This window comes from Macaca thibetana, chromosome 12, assembly GCF_024542745.1.
Source record: "Macaca thibetana thibetana isolate TM-01 chromosome 12, ASM2454274v1, whole genome shotgun sequence".
NCBI classification, from domain to species: Eukaryota; Metazoa; Chordata; class Mammalia; order Primates; family Cercopithecidae; genus Macaca; species Macaca thibetana.
Window position 1 is genome coordinate 52,494,840 of NC_065589.1, and position 17,477 is coordinate 52,512,316.

A 17,477-nucleotide genomic window follows, 5' to 3' on the forward strand; every position below is an offset into this window, starting at 1 on the left:
CAAGTAATTAATATTGCAGTGAGCACTGAATCTCTCATAAGCCTTGTCTTGTAACAATCCATTTCAAGTCACATTTCAGCAAAATAGGCTTAAAGAAGTTTCATTACTCCCATCTCAAACCAAATGTTTATATCTATATGTTTAACATAAAATTGTGTCACAATGTCAGACAGAATTAGGGTCTCTTTTGCTTTTGTAGGATTGTCTAGTCCAGTTGGAGAACTACTGAAGGAATTGAAGTATGTCAGAAGGAAAAAAGGTTGTTAAGACTTTTCTTGGAAACCCAAACCTCTCTACAAAGATAAATCTCGAATTTCTAGCCATTATCAGAACATCAGAGGTTTAAAAATCCTATCTGAATAATTTAGACATATTTCAGATGGGATAAACTATATAGCGGAAAACACACAGGCTTTGGAATCAGAAACACCTGGGTTCAAAACCTAACTCTGCCACTAACTAGCTGTGTGGCATCAAGTATTTTCTTACCCTCTCTGAGACGCTCTCTTCATCTTTAATATAAAGATTAATAGTTACTGTGCAGTGATGCTGTCAAGATCAAATAAGATACTTCTGGAAAAATATCACAGAGCACAGAGCTTTACACATGGCAGATAATAAATGATAGCTATGACTATGAAATACAACCTCACAGAAACCACAATCACATGTCTTAACTTGAGAAAGTAAGAGGTTGGCAAGTTTATATGGGTCACTGAAACCTTTTCTTGAAACTTACTACTCCATTAAATCCAAAGCCTGGGAACTACTTGTAATTCTCTGAGTAACCCAAATAAAGTTCCTTTATGTCGGTCAGATCTGATTGCTTCAGTTTCTGGGCATCTGGGTGGAAACTCGGGCTCCTAGAGGCTGAGACTACTCTGGCTTCATGGTAGACAATCTGTGATTGGCTTGGGAGAGCCATTTTTCTGTCAAGGGAGATATTTTGTAAGGATTATGGGGCCCAGAGTGCTCCTTCTCATGTGAAGAGCCTGGTTGTAGCAGAAGCTGGCTGTGCCCTTTTGTTGTCCACAGTGACAGAAGGGTGACGACATAGATAAGGGCCTGCCACAAAACAGAACTGCTCTCTAATCAATAGGCAAGGGAGTCAAAGCACTTCTGTTGACATTTCCCTCTTCGGCAGATAATTCAACACTTTACAGAGTCCACGTTTTTGCCCATTGCATATTGACTCCACCCCACCCCCACGGTTCACATCCTGAATTCTGCCTCTCACTCATCTTCTGAGGAATGGCAATTTGAAGCTATTGTGTGGTGGCCCTGCCTGACAGCTATTGCTGCTAGGGGAAAGGGCCAAGCTTCCATGAAATATCTGGTTGTTTTACAAGAAGGTGTTTCTCATGACCTTTTCCAAGGGGTACAGCTGTCCAGGAGTCTGTGTAGGTGGCCACATGATGGCAGTGGCCAAGGTTCTATACAGATCACACTGCTGTTGTAGGGGAAACATAGACTTCATCCACCTCTCCTTTGCTCTATACTTAAGGGCTGCCTTGGGGAGTAGTTTTAAAGATTGGAGGCTGTGCAGAAGGGACAGGGGAATGGAAGTGGGCCCACACTAAATATGGAGTGGGGCTCACTGTGTTGTGCCACTTGCTAATGGTAGCCTCCCCTGAGACTCCTGTGAGGCCAGAGGGAAACTGTACTACAAACTACAAGCCATACTAGAGATTTGCAATACTGCCTTTTAGCTCATTGGAAACTAAATTATTTTCCCAGTGTATAAGCCTTGTTCAACTTTCAGATACTTGACTGTCAAACATTTCTCAGGATCCAATAAATATTACAGTTTGGGACTACCTGTACTTTCTGGGTCTTATATTTCATGTTGATCTGGGTGATGTTGCTGTCATTACCTCATGGGCTCTGATTAAGTTTAGCCTTTTAGTAGCTGATTTTGCACTATCCATTTGCTCTCCTGCTCTGGGAAGATTGTACATTTGCACATGCTGCTCCCTCTGGTTGACTTGCTCTTCTTCCTGCTTTTTCTACCTAATGCTCACTCACCTTCTCAGAATCAGTTCAAGGGTAAGAAGCTTGAATAGGCACTTCATAAAAGAGGATATCCAAATGGCCAATAAACATACAGAAACACAGTCTACCATATTAGTCATCAGGAAGATGCAACTTAAAATCTCAACAGGGTGCCACTATGTATCCAATGGAATAGCTAAAATAAAAAAGACTGAAAATTCAAGTTTCGCTAAGGGTATGGAGCAACAGAAACTCTTATGAACTGCTAGCATGAATGAAATTGGTATAATCATTTTGGAAAACTATTTGTAATTTGTTGACTATAAGTATAATGTATGATCCAGCAATTTAATTTCCCTTGTAGATATTTACCCAACAAAATTCGTGCAGGTATGGATTAAAAGACACGTACCTGTGAGCAGCATTATTTGTAATAATCTAATATTGGTAATAACCCAAAGAACCATCAATAGTAAAATGGAATAAACTGCAGCATATTCATGTAGCGAAATGCTATACAGCAGTGAAAATGAATGAACTGTGACAATAGGCAACATGGACGCATCTCACAAAAACATGCTGTCAAGTGAAAGAATTCAGGCACAAAAGATATATGGTTGTGCCATTTAATTTATTTAAAGCTCAAAAACAGGCAAAATGAACCTATAGTGTTGGAAGTCACAATGGTGGTGATCTTGGAGAAGAAGGCAGGGTTACTGATGGCGGCACTGGTAATGTTCTGGATATGAGTGATGGTTACATGGGTGGGTTGACTTTGTGTTAATTCATTAAGCTATCTGCTGAGATTCCTAATGTCTAATGTGTATATTTCTAATTCAATAAAAAGGTTTGTTTTTAAAAAATGCATGTGTAAAAGGAGGAGAATCATTTCAACTGTTGGCTCCTTCAGGAGACATTTCTGACTCCTCTTCCATCTTAGGCACCTAGGCCATGGGGGAATGGAGATGGGCCAAATCTATATCCCAGCTTTCCAACACTCAATTCATTGGTTTACTTGTCTATGCTCTGTTTGACAAGAGATTTAAATGCATGTGGTGTCTTGGGACTCGTAGTGCGTAACTCAGAGGTGTTCAATAAATGTTGGCTGATGAATTTTCCCTTAACCTTGTAAATACAGAATTCATCCTTGTCACACTGTTTATTGTCCTTGTATTTTATCAGCATTAGGCACACAGGCCCATATTTGTATAAAAGTCTACATATACTCCATATTCATTTACAAGAACAAACCAAGGCTGTATTTGAGTAACTAGCAACTGAACCACATTTTTGGAGCACCAAATCAGAATCTAAAATTACGCCCTTTCACCTAGAGGTGACCTATCTTTAACAAGATTAATTTAATTAAATCACTCAAAATAGTAAGTTTAATTTGCTTTTGTAAGAAAAGATATTAATCATGGAATATGTGAATCTTTTATTTAACCCTAACATTTCTCTCTTTCCTCCCTAACCTTCAAACTTCAATTCCACCTCAAATGATGATGACATACACATCACTCTAAGCTGGTCAGTCTACGCTTGCTCTATTGTGAGGCTACCAATGGACCACATTAGCCTACATTTTTGCTCACTGAAGCTGCTTAAAGCAATAGGCTACAAAGATGTCCCTTGTTCTCAAATGTTGTTCTGATAGCTTGTATATGGAAGCCTGTGCTAAAGCCGTGTTTTCCAAATCAGTTAAGATTAAGAATTAATTAAGACGCATTAAAAATAGAGACTTTTAGAAAGGGGAATGTCAGCTGATTTTTATCAATTTAAGGAAAGAGCAGGTGCAACAGTCAGCTCTACCCTCACTGGTTACTTAAGAACAGAACAGGGAGCCTTGTTCCACTAAGAGTCAACTTATATTGCCTTTTGGTAAAGTAAATTAAATGCTCGGAAAAAAATAGTTGATCTACATAATAAGTATTCTATAGTAACATACCAGTTGTATAAAGGATGAATTTCGGATACTTCTCAGAACTCATCTGAAAATTGTGAAAAAATATTCCATTTAGAAATACTTTAAAATTTGTCCGGGCATGGTGGCTCATGGCTGTAATCCCAGCACTTTGGGAGGCTGAGGCGGGTGGATCACCTGAGGTCAGGAGTTCAAGGCCAGCCTGGCCAACATGGCAAAATCCCATCTCTGCTAAAAATAGAAAAACTAGCCAGGCATGGTGGTGCATGCCTATAATCCCAACTACTCAGGAGGCTGAGGCAGGAGAATCGTGTGAGCCTGGGAGGCGGAGGTTGCAGTGAACCAAGATCACACCACTGCACTCCTGCGTGACAAAGTGAACTCTGTCTCAAAAAAAAAAAAAGTTTGATAGTGACCTTATTTTTTAGACTCCCTTTTCCATAGTTGGAAGTATTTTCACCAAGGAGAAATTTTGTTCAGTTAGATATTTTTTCTATCTGCTGTGTTCCAACTACAGTATATGCTTAAGTTTTTGTATGCTAAGAGATGTTTCTAGAACCCTGGTGTCACAAATGAAACCTGAAATCAGATAGTATATAAATAGAAGCAGATTCAGTGTAACTATCCTAACTATCAGAAAGAATAATTTTTTTTTTTTTTTTTTTTTTTTTTTTTTTTTGAGATGGGGTCTTGCTCTGTCCCCAGGCTGGAGTGCTGTGGCGCAATCTTGGCTCATTGCAAGCTCTGGTTCCTGGGTTCACACCATTCTCCTGCCTCAGCTTCCCAAGAAGCTGGGACTACAGGCACCCACCACCACGCCCAGCTAATTTTTTGTATTTTTTAGTAGAGACGGGGTTTCACCCTGTTAGCCAGGATGGTCTCAATCTCCTGACCTCGTGATCCACCTGCCTCGGCCTCCCAAAGTGCTGGGATTACAGGCGTGAGCCACCGTGCCTGGCCTGAAAGAATAAATTTTTTAAAAATACAAATTTGATGCATAATTCAAGGCAGAAAAAAAGACCAGATGTATGGTTTGTAGCAAGAATATTTTCCAATGGAATATTATTTATAGTTTTGATCATTGCTAATCAGAATCTAGAATCTTATTAATTTATTTTTATTTTTCAGACAGGGTTTCACTTCCATCACCCAGGCTAGAGTGCAATGGTATAATCTCGGCTCACTGCAACCTCTGCCTCCCAGGCTCAAGTGATTCTCCTACCTCAACCTCCCAAGTAGCTGGGACTGCAGGTGCATGACATCACACCTGGCTAATTTTTGTATTTTTAGTAGAGATGGGTTTCACCATGTTGGCAAGGCTGGTCTCGAACTCCTGACCTCAGGTGATCTGCCCACCTCGGCCTCCCAAGGTGCTGGGATTATAGGCCTGAACCACCACAGCTAGCCTTAATCTTCAATCTATTTTGAATGTAACATTTTTCATTAATTACGGAAGATTCCCAATTCAATTTATCTTTCCTTTAGAACTCATGCCATACTAATTGGAGGCACCAGCTCCTTTAACACTTACTATTTATTGTCTGGATGGGCCTGGATGGGCCTGGATGGGCCTGCAGGGGATGCGGTAGAAAGAGCCTTGCTTAGGACACAGGAGAGCTGGTTCTTAGGGTCTGTTTTGCCAATCAGGTATGTAAACTCGGCCACATGATATAAGCTCTGAAGGACTTGTTTTCCCCATTTTGTAAACATAAAAAAGGAAAAGAAAAGCAGGGGCAGAGAGGTTGGATTGGATGATTTCTATGGTCTGTTCCTGTTCAAAACTTCTCTGTTTTTTATATCTACTTTCCATATAAACGAGATTGGGAAATATTATTCAGCCATAAAAAGAAAGGAAATTCTGATACATGCTACAACATGGATGAACCTTGAAGACATTATGGTACGTGAATAAGCCAGACTGAAAAGGACAAATAGTCTATGATTCCACTTATATGAAGTACTCAGAATGTCAAATTCGTAGAGCCAGAAAGTAGGATGGTGGTTACCAGGGCTGGGAAGAGAGAGTAGAGTCATTGTTTAATGGGTGTAGAGTTTTTGTTTGGGATGATGAAAAAGTTCTGGATGTGAACAGTGCTGATAGTTGCATAACAATGTGAATGTACTTAATGCCACTGAGTTGTAATTTGAAAATGGTTAAAATGGTAAATTTGATATTAGATATCTTTTACCACAATTTTTTTTAAAGAAAAATTATAGGTTCAAAGAAATGCACATTTCAAAAGCTTTTAATGTTTATCATCTACATAATAAGGGCATAATAAATATTCGTTGACATATTTTTAAAAAACAAGTTGGGATAGTGGTAGGAAAATTAGGTTTAAAGAAGGGCACTAGGCTATTTGTCTTTGATTTCATACAGCAACCACACCGGCGTTTTGTTTTGTTTTGTTTTTGAGATGGAGTCTCACTCTGTTGCCCAGGCTGGAGTGCAGTGGCATGATCTTGACTCACTGCAACCTGCGCCTCCCAGGTTCAGCGATTCTCCTGCCTTAGCCCCCCTGCTAGCTGGGATTACAGGCACGCGCTACCATGCCTGGCTAATTTTTGTATTTTTAGTAGAGACCAGGTGTCACCATATTGGCCAGGCTGGTCTCGAACTCCTGACCTCAGGTGATCCACCCGCCTTGGCCTCCCAAAGTGCTGGGATTACAGGCATGAGCCACTGCGCCCGGCCTCCATCCTCATTTTAAAAGTTGCTGATAATGAAAAATGATGGCATCAACTTATTATGCTTTCCTTAAGCAATATTAAAAGAACAATTTTCTTTGGTCACTTGAATTTAACACCTTTGATATGAATTATCACTTTCATTTGCATTGAGCAAAGCCTACCATTGTCACTTTAGAGGAAAAGGGCAAGTTTAAACATCTATTGGTAAAGTTGGCAAATAAATTAATTTAAACATGGATAATTAATTTAGTATATTTTAAATATTTAGTTGGTTAAAAATAAAAACAAATGAGCAAATAACACACACCCTCCATCCCCCCAATAAAAAGGAGAAAAAAAAAAGGAATGTAAAGAGGAAGAAAGAAAAGGAAAATAAATTCTGACATTTTTCCATTGTGGTAACTCATCTTGTCAAATTATTTTATAGGTATTTAATATTCCATTTCGTTAATTTTTTATATATAATTGACCAAGTTTCATGGCCAAGTAATTTTTTTTTTCTTTTTTGAATGGGGTTGGGAGTCATTTTTTAAAAAGCTACAAATAAGGAGCCAGGTATGGTGGCTCACACCTGTAATCCCAGCACTTTGGGAGGCCAAGGCGGGTGGATCAAGAGGTCAGGAGATCGAGACCATCCTGGCTAACACAGAGAAACCCCATCTCTACTAAAAATACAAAAAATTAGCCTGGCGTGGTAGCGGGCATTTGTAGTCCCAGCTACTTGGGAGCCTGAGGCAGGAGAATCGCTTGAACCCAGGAGGCAGAGGTTGCAGTGAGCCGAGATCGAACCACTGCACTCTAGCCTGGGCGACAGAGTGAGGCTCCATCTAAAAAAAAAAAAAGAAAGCTACAAATAAGGTATTCAAATTTGCATGCCTGCCTTACCTGTATTTAATCAGGTACATGGAAAAGGTAACAAATCTCTAATATGAAAGAAATTAGGCTGGGTGTAGCAACTCACACCTGTAATCCCAGCACTTTGGGAGGCTGAGGCAAAAGGATGTCATGAGCCCCCAGGAGTTTGAGACCAGCCTGGGCAACATAGTGGGACTCCATTTTTACAAAATTTTAAAAATTAGCTGGGATGGTGGCACGTGCCTGTAGTCCCAGATACTCGGGAGCCTGGAGTGGGAGGACTGCTTGAGCCTGAGAGGTAAAGGCTGCATGAGCCATGATCACACCACTGTACTCCCGCCTGGATGACACAGTGTGACCTTTTCTCAAGAAAAAAAGAAGAAAAAGAAAGAGAAATTATTAGGTACAATATTTTGCTGTGGATACTAGTTACAGTAATCTGCATTAGTCATCCATTAATAAAATGCTCTTATCACATTCCAGAACTTGAATTAATATTACATACCACATAAAAAAGACAAAAATATGTTTGCTAAATTTGATCAGCAGAAAGTTGACCAGAAAAAAATATAAAAGTTTCAGATTTCCTAAATGAGTGGCATCATCATATTAATAAAATCATAGTTTCCATATTTGAACATTTCATGTACAGGAGCCTTAATAAGTTATATCAACTCTTCATTCCAACAATAGTCATTTCCCACCTGCATTTCCCAAACTCACCTTTTTTTGTTGTTGTTGACTACTTTAAAATTTTATCATTTTTGTCTATTTGAAATATCTCCTTTCTCTTAGAAATTCTAATCCAGGAAGTCTGAAGTTGCAATCTGGGAATCTTTTAAACCACTTTTATACTCTACCCACTCCCCCACTTGCCTACTACCCTGAGGAATTTTACAATCAGACAAGTTTGAGAAACAGTACGCAAAATCAATCACAGGAGATGGGAAACAGAACTTTTATTTTTTAAATTTTAACTTAATTTTTATTTTTTGAGATGAAGTCTCACTTTGTCGCCCAGGCTGGAGTGCAGTGGCATGATCTGGGCTCACCACAACCTCTGATTCCTGGGTTCCAGGGATCCTCCTGCCTCAGCCTCCTGAGTAGCTGGGACTACAGGTGCTTGCTACCACACCTGGCTAATTTTTGTATTTTTACTACAGACAGGGGCTTCACCATGTCAGCCTGGCTGGTCTCGAACTCCTAACCTCAAGTGATCCACCCACCTTGGCCTCCCAAAGTGCAGGGATAACAGGCGTGAGCCACCATGCCAGCCAGAGCCTTTATGTCTAAGCTCTCAGCCAAACAAACACATTAACATAGTTTTATTAACTTCATTACAAGATTCAAAGTATCTTAACAAGAACATTCATAAGGACTCACATCTGGAAAAAGTGCTTATATATACCATCCTCACCTTTAAAAAATGAAGATGACATTTGTTTTCATTGATCACTTTATATAACATAATTATCTTTTAAGCAATTTCTGTATAACATGAAATAGAATGAGACATTTTCTAATTGTTATTAGAGACAGAATTAAAAAGTAAAATAAATACATAATAACCTTTATAACTTTTGTCTCACAGGCCTTCTAAGTCAAACAAGAAATTATCTTTTCATTTTTTTCAGGACTATAACAAGTAAAGCTATAATTTAAATCTATAATAAAGTATATCATTTTAAAGGGCATTAGTGAAAGCTGCAATTTCCACGCAAGTGGTGGTTTATTTCAAAAGCTTGAAAAGTGGTAGCTTATTCTACGCAAAAAGTACAGTGTAACTCTATGTATTTGACATAATTCTCTTCATGACTAAGAGCTAACTTCAAAAGTAGTATAAAAATCCACAAAAACTTAAAAATAAAGTAGGCTCTACATAAGAATGGAAACAAATGTCTGTATTGAAAAAACGAATTATTCCATTGCCTTTATGTTTTCACTTATGTTCTCTATTTTAAAAGGTAAGAATGAGCCGGGCGCGGTGGTTCACGCCTGTAACCCCAGCACTTTGGAAGGCCAAGGCGGGCGGATTACGAGATCAGGAGATCGAGACCATCCTGGCTAACACGGTGAAACCCCATCTTTAATAAAAATACAAAAAAAAAAAAAAAAAAATCAGCCGGGCGTGGTGGTAGACGCCTGTAGTCCCAGCTACTCAGAGGCTGAGGCAGGAGAATGGCGTGAACCTGGGAGGCAGAGCTTGCAGTGAGCCAAGATCGCGCCACTGCACTCCAGCCTGGGCGACAGAGCGAGACTCCGTCTCAAAAAAAAAAAAAAAAAAAAAAAAAAAAAAAGGTAAGAATGAGATCACTTAGCTAATACACCAGTCAAGAGTAGTTCAGTGGATTACTTTCATCCTTATACTATTATCAAGTTGAGCAGGGCTGATCCTTATCAACTTTTCTGGCTTCAAAGCTAGGAATCAGAGTAAAAGGGCTAAAAAATCTTTTACTCAACAGATGGGATCCACTTAAGTGGTCTGTCCATACTTTGAACCCACTGTTCTTTTGAAGTGAACACCATCATACAGTGGGCAAACTTCTGCTTATTCAACACTTTAAAAATAGCTTTAAAACGAGAAATCTCCAAAAAACACGCCGTGGTTTCTTATAAGTGTTTTTCATAGATGCACTAAAGTAAGCGTTTCCTTTCACACTCTGCGCCTAACCGTCTACATGATAGGGCCAAACCCAGGTTAAATATTTTTTTCCAGCTACCACTCTGGACACACCAACTAATTATGCACGCCTCACAAAACCACCTTTCAAAATGCAGAGAGAATTAACAGCAAGGAAGTAAAGATTTTTCTAAATATAGTCCCATCATGTTTATTTTACACTCATCAAGTAGGTCACTGGAGGTAGCCGGCAGCTAGGGACACTCAGAAGCATCTCTCAAAGCCAAGGGTGAGACCAAGAGGCCACTGACAGCTGCGCCATCTACCTGTTGCAGCTGGGCCACTGCTCTGGACAACTGTCAGATCAGCTTCTTCGTCCTACAAATGCTAATGATTAGATTTTTTTAAATCGTTGTTTGCCACCCTTTCTTCCCGCCCCCCATCCCCTTCGGGCCGCTCCGGCAGGGCCAAGGGCGCCGCGGGACTCGCGAGCTCCTCTCTGCGCTGGCTGCAGCGGCGATGCCGGGCATGCCTGGCCCGGCCGGGCCGGGTCCAGGGCGGCCTCGCTGCCGGGCCAGGGACCTCGCAGGCCGGCGCGCAGAGGCGAGGAGCCCTCCCGGCGCCATCGACTCACCTACCAGCGGAGAGGCGACGGCGCGCGCCGCTCACCAGCCCGGGGCCCAGATCCGAGAAGGAGGGGCAGCGGCGCGGGGACCCGGTGGCGGGTGGCGTAAGGAGGAAAACGTATTACCTAAGCAGGGGATGCGGACAGAGCAGGAGGCAGCAGCCTTTCCCTCGAGAAACGGAAGCGGCGGGGGAGGAGAGCAGGAGGAGTGGGAGGAGGAGGCGCGGCCCGGGCGCGAGGTTAGGCTAGGGGTGCTGGGCTTGCGGCCGCACGCGCGGCCAGAGGACGAGGGCTGGAGAGGACGGCGGAGGTCACGCGAGCGAAGGCGAAGCCCGGGCGACGCGCTGTCCCGCTCGGCTCGGCACCGGATCCGAGCTCTGCCTGAGCCAGGCCTCCGCCTCCGGCTTTCCCGCGGCACCGCAGCGTGGAAACGCGCGCTGCCGCCTCGGGGCTCCCGGGACGCGCGGGCCCCCCACGCCTGCCCGAGCCGGGCGTCCGCGACGTCACAAGTGGAGCGCGATGATTCAGAGGGAGGGCCAAGAAGGGAAGGGCTCTGGGGTCCGCTCGGCCACGGCTGCTGTTTCCTTGCCGCCGCCCACGAATTCACTTTTAAATCTTCCTCCTCCATTCATCTGTACTCTCATAGGGGACTGCGGGTTTGACAGATGGGTTGGCAGCTGTGAAGATGGACTTCCTGCCAGTGGTATCCGGGTCCCACTGTTCTAATGGAAATGCCAGGTGTACTGGTTGTTCCTCAAGCCACAGCAGTGTCTCTGGGCCTTACCGCTTAAGAAGTGGGCCTCGGGTCACCCGGACAGGAAGCGCATCAAGGGTGGGGAACTCATCTCTCTCCAGCCTTTCCTTAAGGATGGTTTGGGTTTTGAACCGTAGAGGGAGGTAGGAATGGGTGTTGGTGGGCGGGGTGGGGGTGGGGGAATAGAAACCTTAAAAAGGCAACACAAAGCTTTTAAGTAGAAGAGGCCAAGCAGTCTCGCCCAGAAGCTGATGTTTGTGAATGCACTGGGCCTTCTAAAGCGGCGCTTCGCACACCTTTTCACTTCTTGGCACAGGTGGGAAAGGATGATATTACAAGGCTCAAAATGGGGGTAAACAGAAGAGGCTGCTCCTGTAGAAGGCGAATGGGCCCTTGCACCTGGAGGACTGAGAAGACCCGTGCTGTGTCTGCATCCCTGTCATTCGTTTCATGGCATCCAGTTGGGAAGCTCTGCTTAAAGCTCTATCTGGCACGTTTTCTTAGCTATATTTTTCCACACTAGCTGAGACTGCCTCACTGAGTTGTCAACACTTGGTCCTCTTCAGCTGTGAGGAACCACCAAGACACGAGGCTGGGGCAGTACTCAACTTGGCAAACTCCAGGAAACGGTGCTTAAAACGTTTGGCTTCTTGAATGGAACTCATGGTACTGCTCCCAGCCTGCTCCTGGGGTCTCCAACTTGACACAGTTTCTCCCCGCATCCTCCCACCCTTCTCTGGCTTTCACTCCCTAGCAAGTGGGCTGCTTCTACTTTCTTTCTCACATTCATTTCTTAGGTCTATTCTCAGAGCTGGTTAGGGTTACTGTTTAATTAGCCTCATAATCATATCTATGATGGCAAAATCAAGAAACAATTTAAACATGATTCTTAAAAGTAAGGAGATAAATACCAGAGACATAGACGGTGAAAGAATTTGCCTCTAGGAAGCAGGAATTTAAATTTGGGGAAGGCAGGGTGGAGCAAGGGATATGAATCTAGTACATTTTCTTTTTCTTTTTCTTTTTCTTTTTTGAGGTAGAGTGTCTGTTGCCCAGGCTGAAGTGCAGTGGCATGATCTTGGCTCACTGCAACCTCTGCCTCCTTGGTTCAAGAGATTCTCCCACCTCAGCCTCCCTACCAGGCGCCTGCCATGCCCAGCTAATTTTGTATTTTTAGTAGAGATGAGGTTTCACCATGTTGGCCAGGCTGGTCTCGAACTCCTGACCTCGGGGGATCCGCCCACCTCAGTCTTCCAAAGTGCTAGCCTTACAGGCGTGAGCCACTGCACCTGGCGGAATCTAGTCCATTTTCCACTTTGCTACCACACATCTGGAGAGTTTCTTGCTTGCTTAAAAGCTTTCATTGGCTCCCAATCTCTGATAATATCAAGAGCAAGTTCCTAAGCAACTCATTCAAGGTCAATCACTCCTCAATATTACACCTCATTTTACTACACCACATCTAGTTTCCTGAATATGCAAACAGATTTCATACATTTGCACCTTTATACATGTTATTGCTTTTGCCTGGGAGAACATTCTCTTGCTGCTATAATAATAGCTAATGACACTGTGCTAAGTGCTTTCTGCGATTTATAACTGTTGATTCTTACATCAACCCTATGGTAAATGTTACAGTTATCTCCATTTTATAAACAAGAAAACTAAGACTTAAAGAGTTTAAGAGATTTGCACAAATATATAGTATGTGGTGAGGCTAAATTTGAACCCAGCAATCTGACTCCAAGACTAATGTAATGTTACCTATTCATCCTTCTAAAACGTTTCCCAGACACTAAATTTGAACAGGATTAAAAGATTTAAATGTTTTTAAGTCTTAAAAGGGCAAGGAGAAAATACATGTGAATTGCTTTTAATCTCAAACTAAGCTTGAAACAAAGGCTGAAATTACAAAGGAAAAGTGACAAATCTGACTGTTGAACTTTTAACTTCTTTTATCTAAAAAACAAAAACAAAAAAAACTCCATAGAATAAAATTTAAAAACAAGTAAAAATTATAAAAAATCTGCAATATACATGAAAGATAAGCGTAACATTCTTATTAAAGAGGACTTAGAAAGAAAAAGTATCCTCTTAAAAATGAGCAAAATGCAAATTCGTTATCAGGAGAGAAAATGTAAATGGCCAAACATTTTTAAGAGAAGTGAAAACTGAAAACGATAAGGCACCATCAAATTGAGAATAAAATAATACTCAGAGCTAGTAATTTTGGCCAGTGACCCTTGGGGTAGGACGTGTAGCAACTGAAAAAAACTCAGGCATTACTGAGAAGGGTATAAATTGGCTCAACAATTCTGGAGAGCAATTTGACAGAATGTAGTGAAAGCCTCAAAAATGTTCACACACTTTGACTCAAAAATTACATTCCTGGAAATTTATAATGCAAACATTTTCTATAAAAGGTCGGATGGCAAATACTTTGTGCTTTGAAGGCCACATCTGTCTCTGTTGCTTTTCTTCTGTGTGTATGTTTAAAAACTGCCCTCCCTCCCCCAGACCCTTGTTAGGCCGTTCTTGCATTCCTATAAAGAAATACCTGAGGCTGGTTAATTTAAATGAAAAGAGGTTTAACTGGCTCACGGTTCTGCAGGCTGTACAGGAAGCATAATGGCATCTGCTTCTGGGGAGGCCTCAGGAAGCTTCCAATCATGCTGGAAGGTGATGGGGAGCAGGTGTCTCACATGGTGGGAGCAGGAGCAAGAAGGAGTTGGAGGGAGGGGGGAGGAGCCACATAAACAATGAGATCCCTGTGAGCTCAGAGTGAGAGCACACTTATCACCAAGGAGATGGCCCAAGCCATTCATGAGTGATCCGCCCCTATGATCCAAACACCTCCCACCAGGCTCCACCTCCAAAACTGGGGAGTCTATCTCAACATGAAATTTGAATGGGACATCCAAACTATATCACCCCCAAAATGTAAAATCTCATCACAGTACATTTGGTAATGGCCAAAAGAGAAACCAAACTAAATGTCTGAGAATAAAAATTAGTTACAACTAGATACACGGTGGCAAGTTTTTAAAAAGTGTTAAAATTTTAAAATGTTGGAGAGTGGTATCTATTGCATAAAATAGTATTTATGATTTATTAAGTGGAAAATACAGTTTACAGAATAATATGGTGTGATCCCCAAAACAACATAATCATGTGTATATAAGTGCATAGAAAAAAATCTGGAAAGATACAAACAGATATTTATAGTGCTCTAGGGCAGGGGATGGAATTGTAGATATTTGTTTTTTGTTTTATGTATGTGTTTCCCATAATGAAATGTATTGTTTATATAATTAGCAAAAATATAAGAAACTTTGCTTGGGGGACAACAAAGCACCTCATTTGTTAATTTGGGAAAATCTTTTATTACAATCTGTGTAAGTGGTTGGTTGCTCTCTCTTCTGTACTCCCCGATTACATAATGGTCTTCTGAGCACTTTTATTTAATTGCAGAATGGTTAATATCATTATTTAGTTAAGGTTTCCTCTATTATCGAACATCTGAGTTCCCAGTACAGTAGTTTCCCCTTATCTGTGGTTTTGCTTCCAAAGTTTCAGTTAGGATCGACCAAGATCTGAAAATGTTAAATGAAAAATTCCAGAAAGTAATAAAGTACTTCTTTTAAGTGAAAAGGCAAAAGTTTTTGAATTAGTAAGAAAAGAAAAAAATCCTTATGCTGAGGTCACTAAGATCTATGATAAGAATGAATCTTCTACCTGTGAAACTGTGAAGGAAAAAGAAATTCATGTTAGTTTTGCTGTTGTACCTCAAACTGCAAAAGTTATGGCCACAGTGTATAACTTTTATTAAAATATATTTGTATAACTGTTCTATCTTATTTCACTTTTCTGTTTTATTTTTAGAGACAGGGCTTCATTCTGTCACCCAGGCTGGAGTGCAGTGGTGCAATCATAGCTCACCACACCTCAAACTCTTTGGCTCAAGTGATCTTCCTGCCTCAGCCTCCCAAGTAGCTGGGACTGCAGGTGTGCATCACCATGCCCAGCTAATTTTTTAATTTTTTGTACAGATGGAGTCTTACTCTGTTGCCCAAGAACTCCTGGCCTCAAGTAATCTTCCCGCTTCGGTTTTCCAAAGAGCTGGGATTACAGGCATGAGCCACTGTGCCTGGCTATTCTATTTTATTAGCAGTAATTGTTGTTAATCTCTCATTGTGCCTTATTTATATTAATAACTTAAACTTTATCATAGATAGGTATGTATAGGGAAAAAACATCGTATACATAGGGTTCAGTACTATCGGCAGTTTCAGATATCCATGAGGGGTCTTGGAACGTATCCCCCAGAGATGAGGGGGCACTTGTATTTCACTGTTATAAGTATGCTGGTTATTCTCCACTTGTTGTCTTCTAGTGCCATCTTCAGCTCTTCTCTGCTAGACTCTGTGCCTCAGAAGGTGGAATTTTTCATAAACGATTCCAGCTGGGGTCTCATGCCAGTTGGTTTTGACCAATGTGTAACACCATCAGTAGCTTGGAGGATGGAAAAGGAAAAAAGGTTAGGATATGTCTCACCACCTCTTTTCCTGCTTCTGGCTGGGTTCTGGTGGTGGCTTTGTCCCTCGAAGGCTCCTCCTGCAAGGCAGCCCTGCTCCACTGTGCCAGCCTTCACTGGGCTCTACTAACATGATTCCCTTCCCTTATTTCTTCAGGCCTAGCTGTGCTAACTCCTGGGTACCTCCATGTTTCTTGTTGTTTCCTTTCATCTAACCCTGACCCTAACTTCTATAAATAGTTACCTCAGTAAAATCTCTTCAGCTGAAACATCTGAGTGGAAATTGTTCCTGTTATGACAGACTAAATATATCAAAGGACACAGTTGATCGTCATGGAACACAAATCTTTTATCCTTATTGCAACAGGCCCTGGATATTTTCAGATTTTATATCCGAGCTTTTGACTATTTGCAAGGTAATTATAGAGTGATTTACACATTTCCTGAAACAGGGATTTAAATTAATGCTGTGAGGCCAGTGTTTGGGATTATAACACTCTGACTACTCTCCACTTCTCCGGTAGTTTTTGAGAAGTAACGCTCCATTGCATTTTATTGAAGAAATTATATATACCGTACAGTGGTGTCCACATTTTGATGTTTTCAGTGGAATCTTTAAGAAAAAAGTTCTTACATGTAATCTAACATAAAAATTAGATAAATGCCAAATTGCTCTGGTTGAGGCAGCATTGGAGAAACCTTCTTCCTATCTTTGAAGCCGACTTTGGGATGCCTCTGCAGAACCCCAGGGCTCCTTGGAACACAGTGTGAAAACAGACATTTGGAAAATCCAAGAGTCTGGAAGATATACCCTTCCTAAAGATCAAGTGTCTGTTATATCTCTTTAGGTTAGATTCCTAGAATTTCAGTTGACAATATGATTTTACCTATTCAAGACACTCTTCACTGTGAAGGATGTGGCCCATCTTATTACTGCATCTGTCACCACATACACAATGCCAAAAAAACCTCTCCTGACTTCTCAACATACCTTCAATTGCATTTTCATTACTGAAAGAATGTTTTCCCATGTCTCTTGGCCATTAATATTTCCCCTTCTCCTCCACCACCTTCTACATTTTATTAGTCATATTTTCATGTTTGACCATTTCTCAATTCATCAATACATAATAATTCCTTGTATTATGTTCTGATCATTATGCTAACAGTCTAAATAATGAACAATACATTATGTCTGTGCTTTCATGATGTCCACAGAGTAGCAATATTGTAGTCTTACTATTTACCTTGTTTAATCCAATTAACAATTGAATTAATCATTTGTCACAACCTTTATTCACATTTGTTGCAAATACTTTTTCTTAGTTTGCCTTCTAATATTACATGTTTTTATTATTTACAAAATTTAAAAAGTTTTTATTTAGTCAAATCTCTGGATTTTTTTTATTGTTTATATGCCTGAGATTCTTTTAAACCAAAGATCAAATCAATATTCATCTATATTTCCTCAAATTTTTTTTA

The 17,477-nt window shown here is 41.1% G+C and overlaps 1 protein-coding gene across 6 annotated transcripts in view; it reads right to left on the bottom strand.

Moving 5' to 3' along the window:
* Nucleotides 1-14,488, bottom strand: part of INPP1 (inositol polyphosphate-1-phosphatase) — a 31,905-nt gene extending 17,417 nt beyond the window's left edge. For 2 of the 6 annotated variants that reach the window (XM_050751914.1, XM_050751908.1), the window contains exon 1: nt 10,721-10,848. The gene's annotated coding sequence lies outside the window, so the exon portion shown is untranslated. Of the gene's footprint in view, nt 1-10,716; nt 11,333-14,062 lie in introns of those variants that run through there. The other 4 variants (XM_050751907.1, XM_050751910.1, XM_050751911.1 and 1 more) reach the window with 4 other exon arrangements.
* Nucleotides 14,489-17,477: the final 2,989 nt, after the last annotated feature.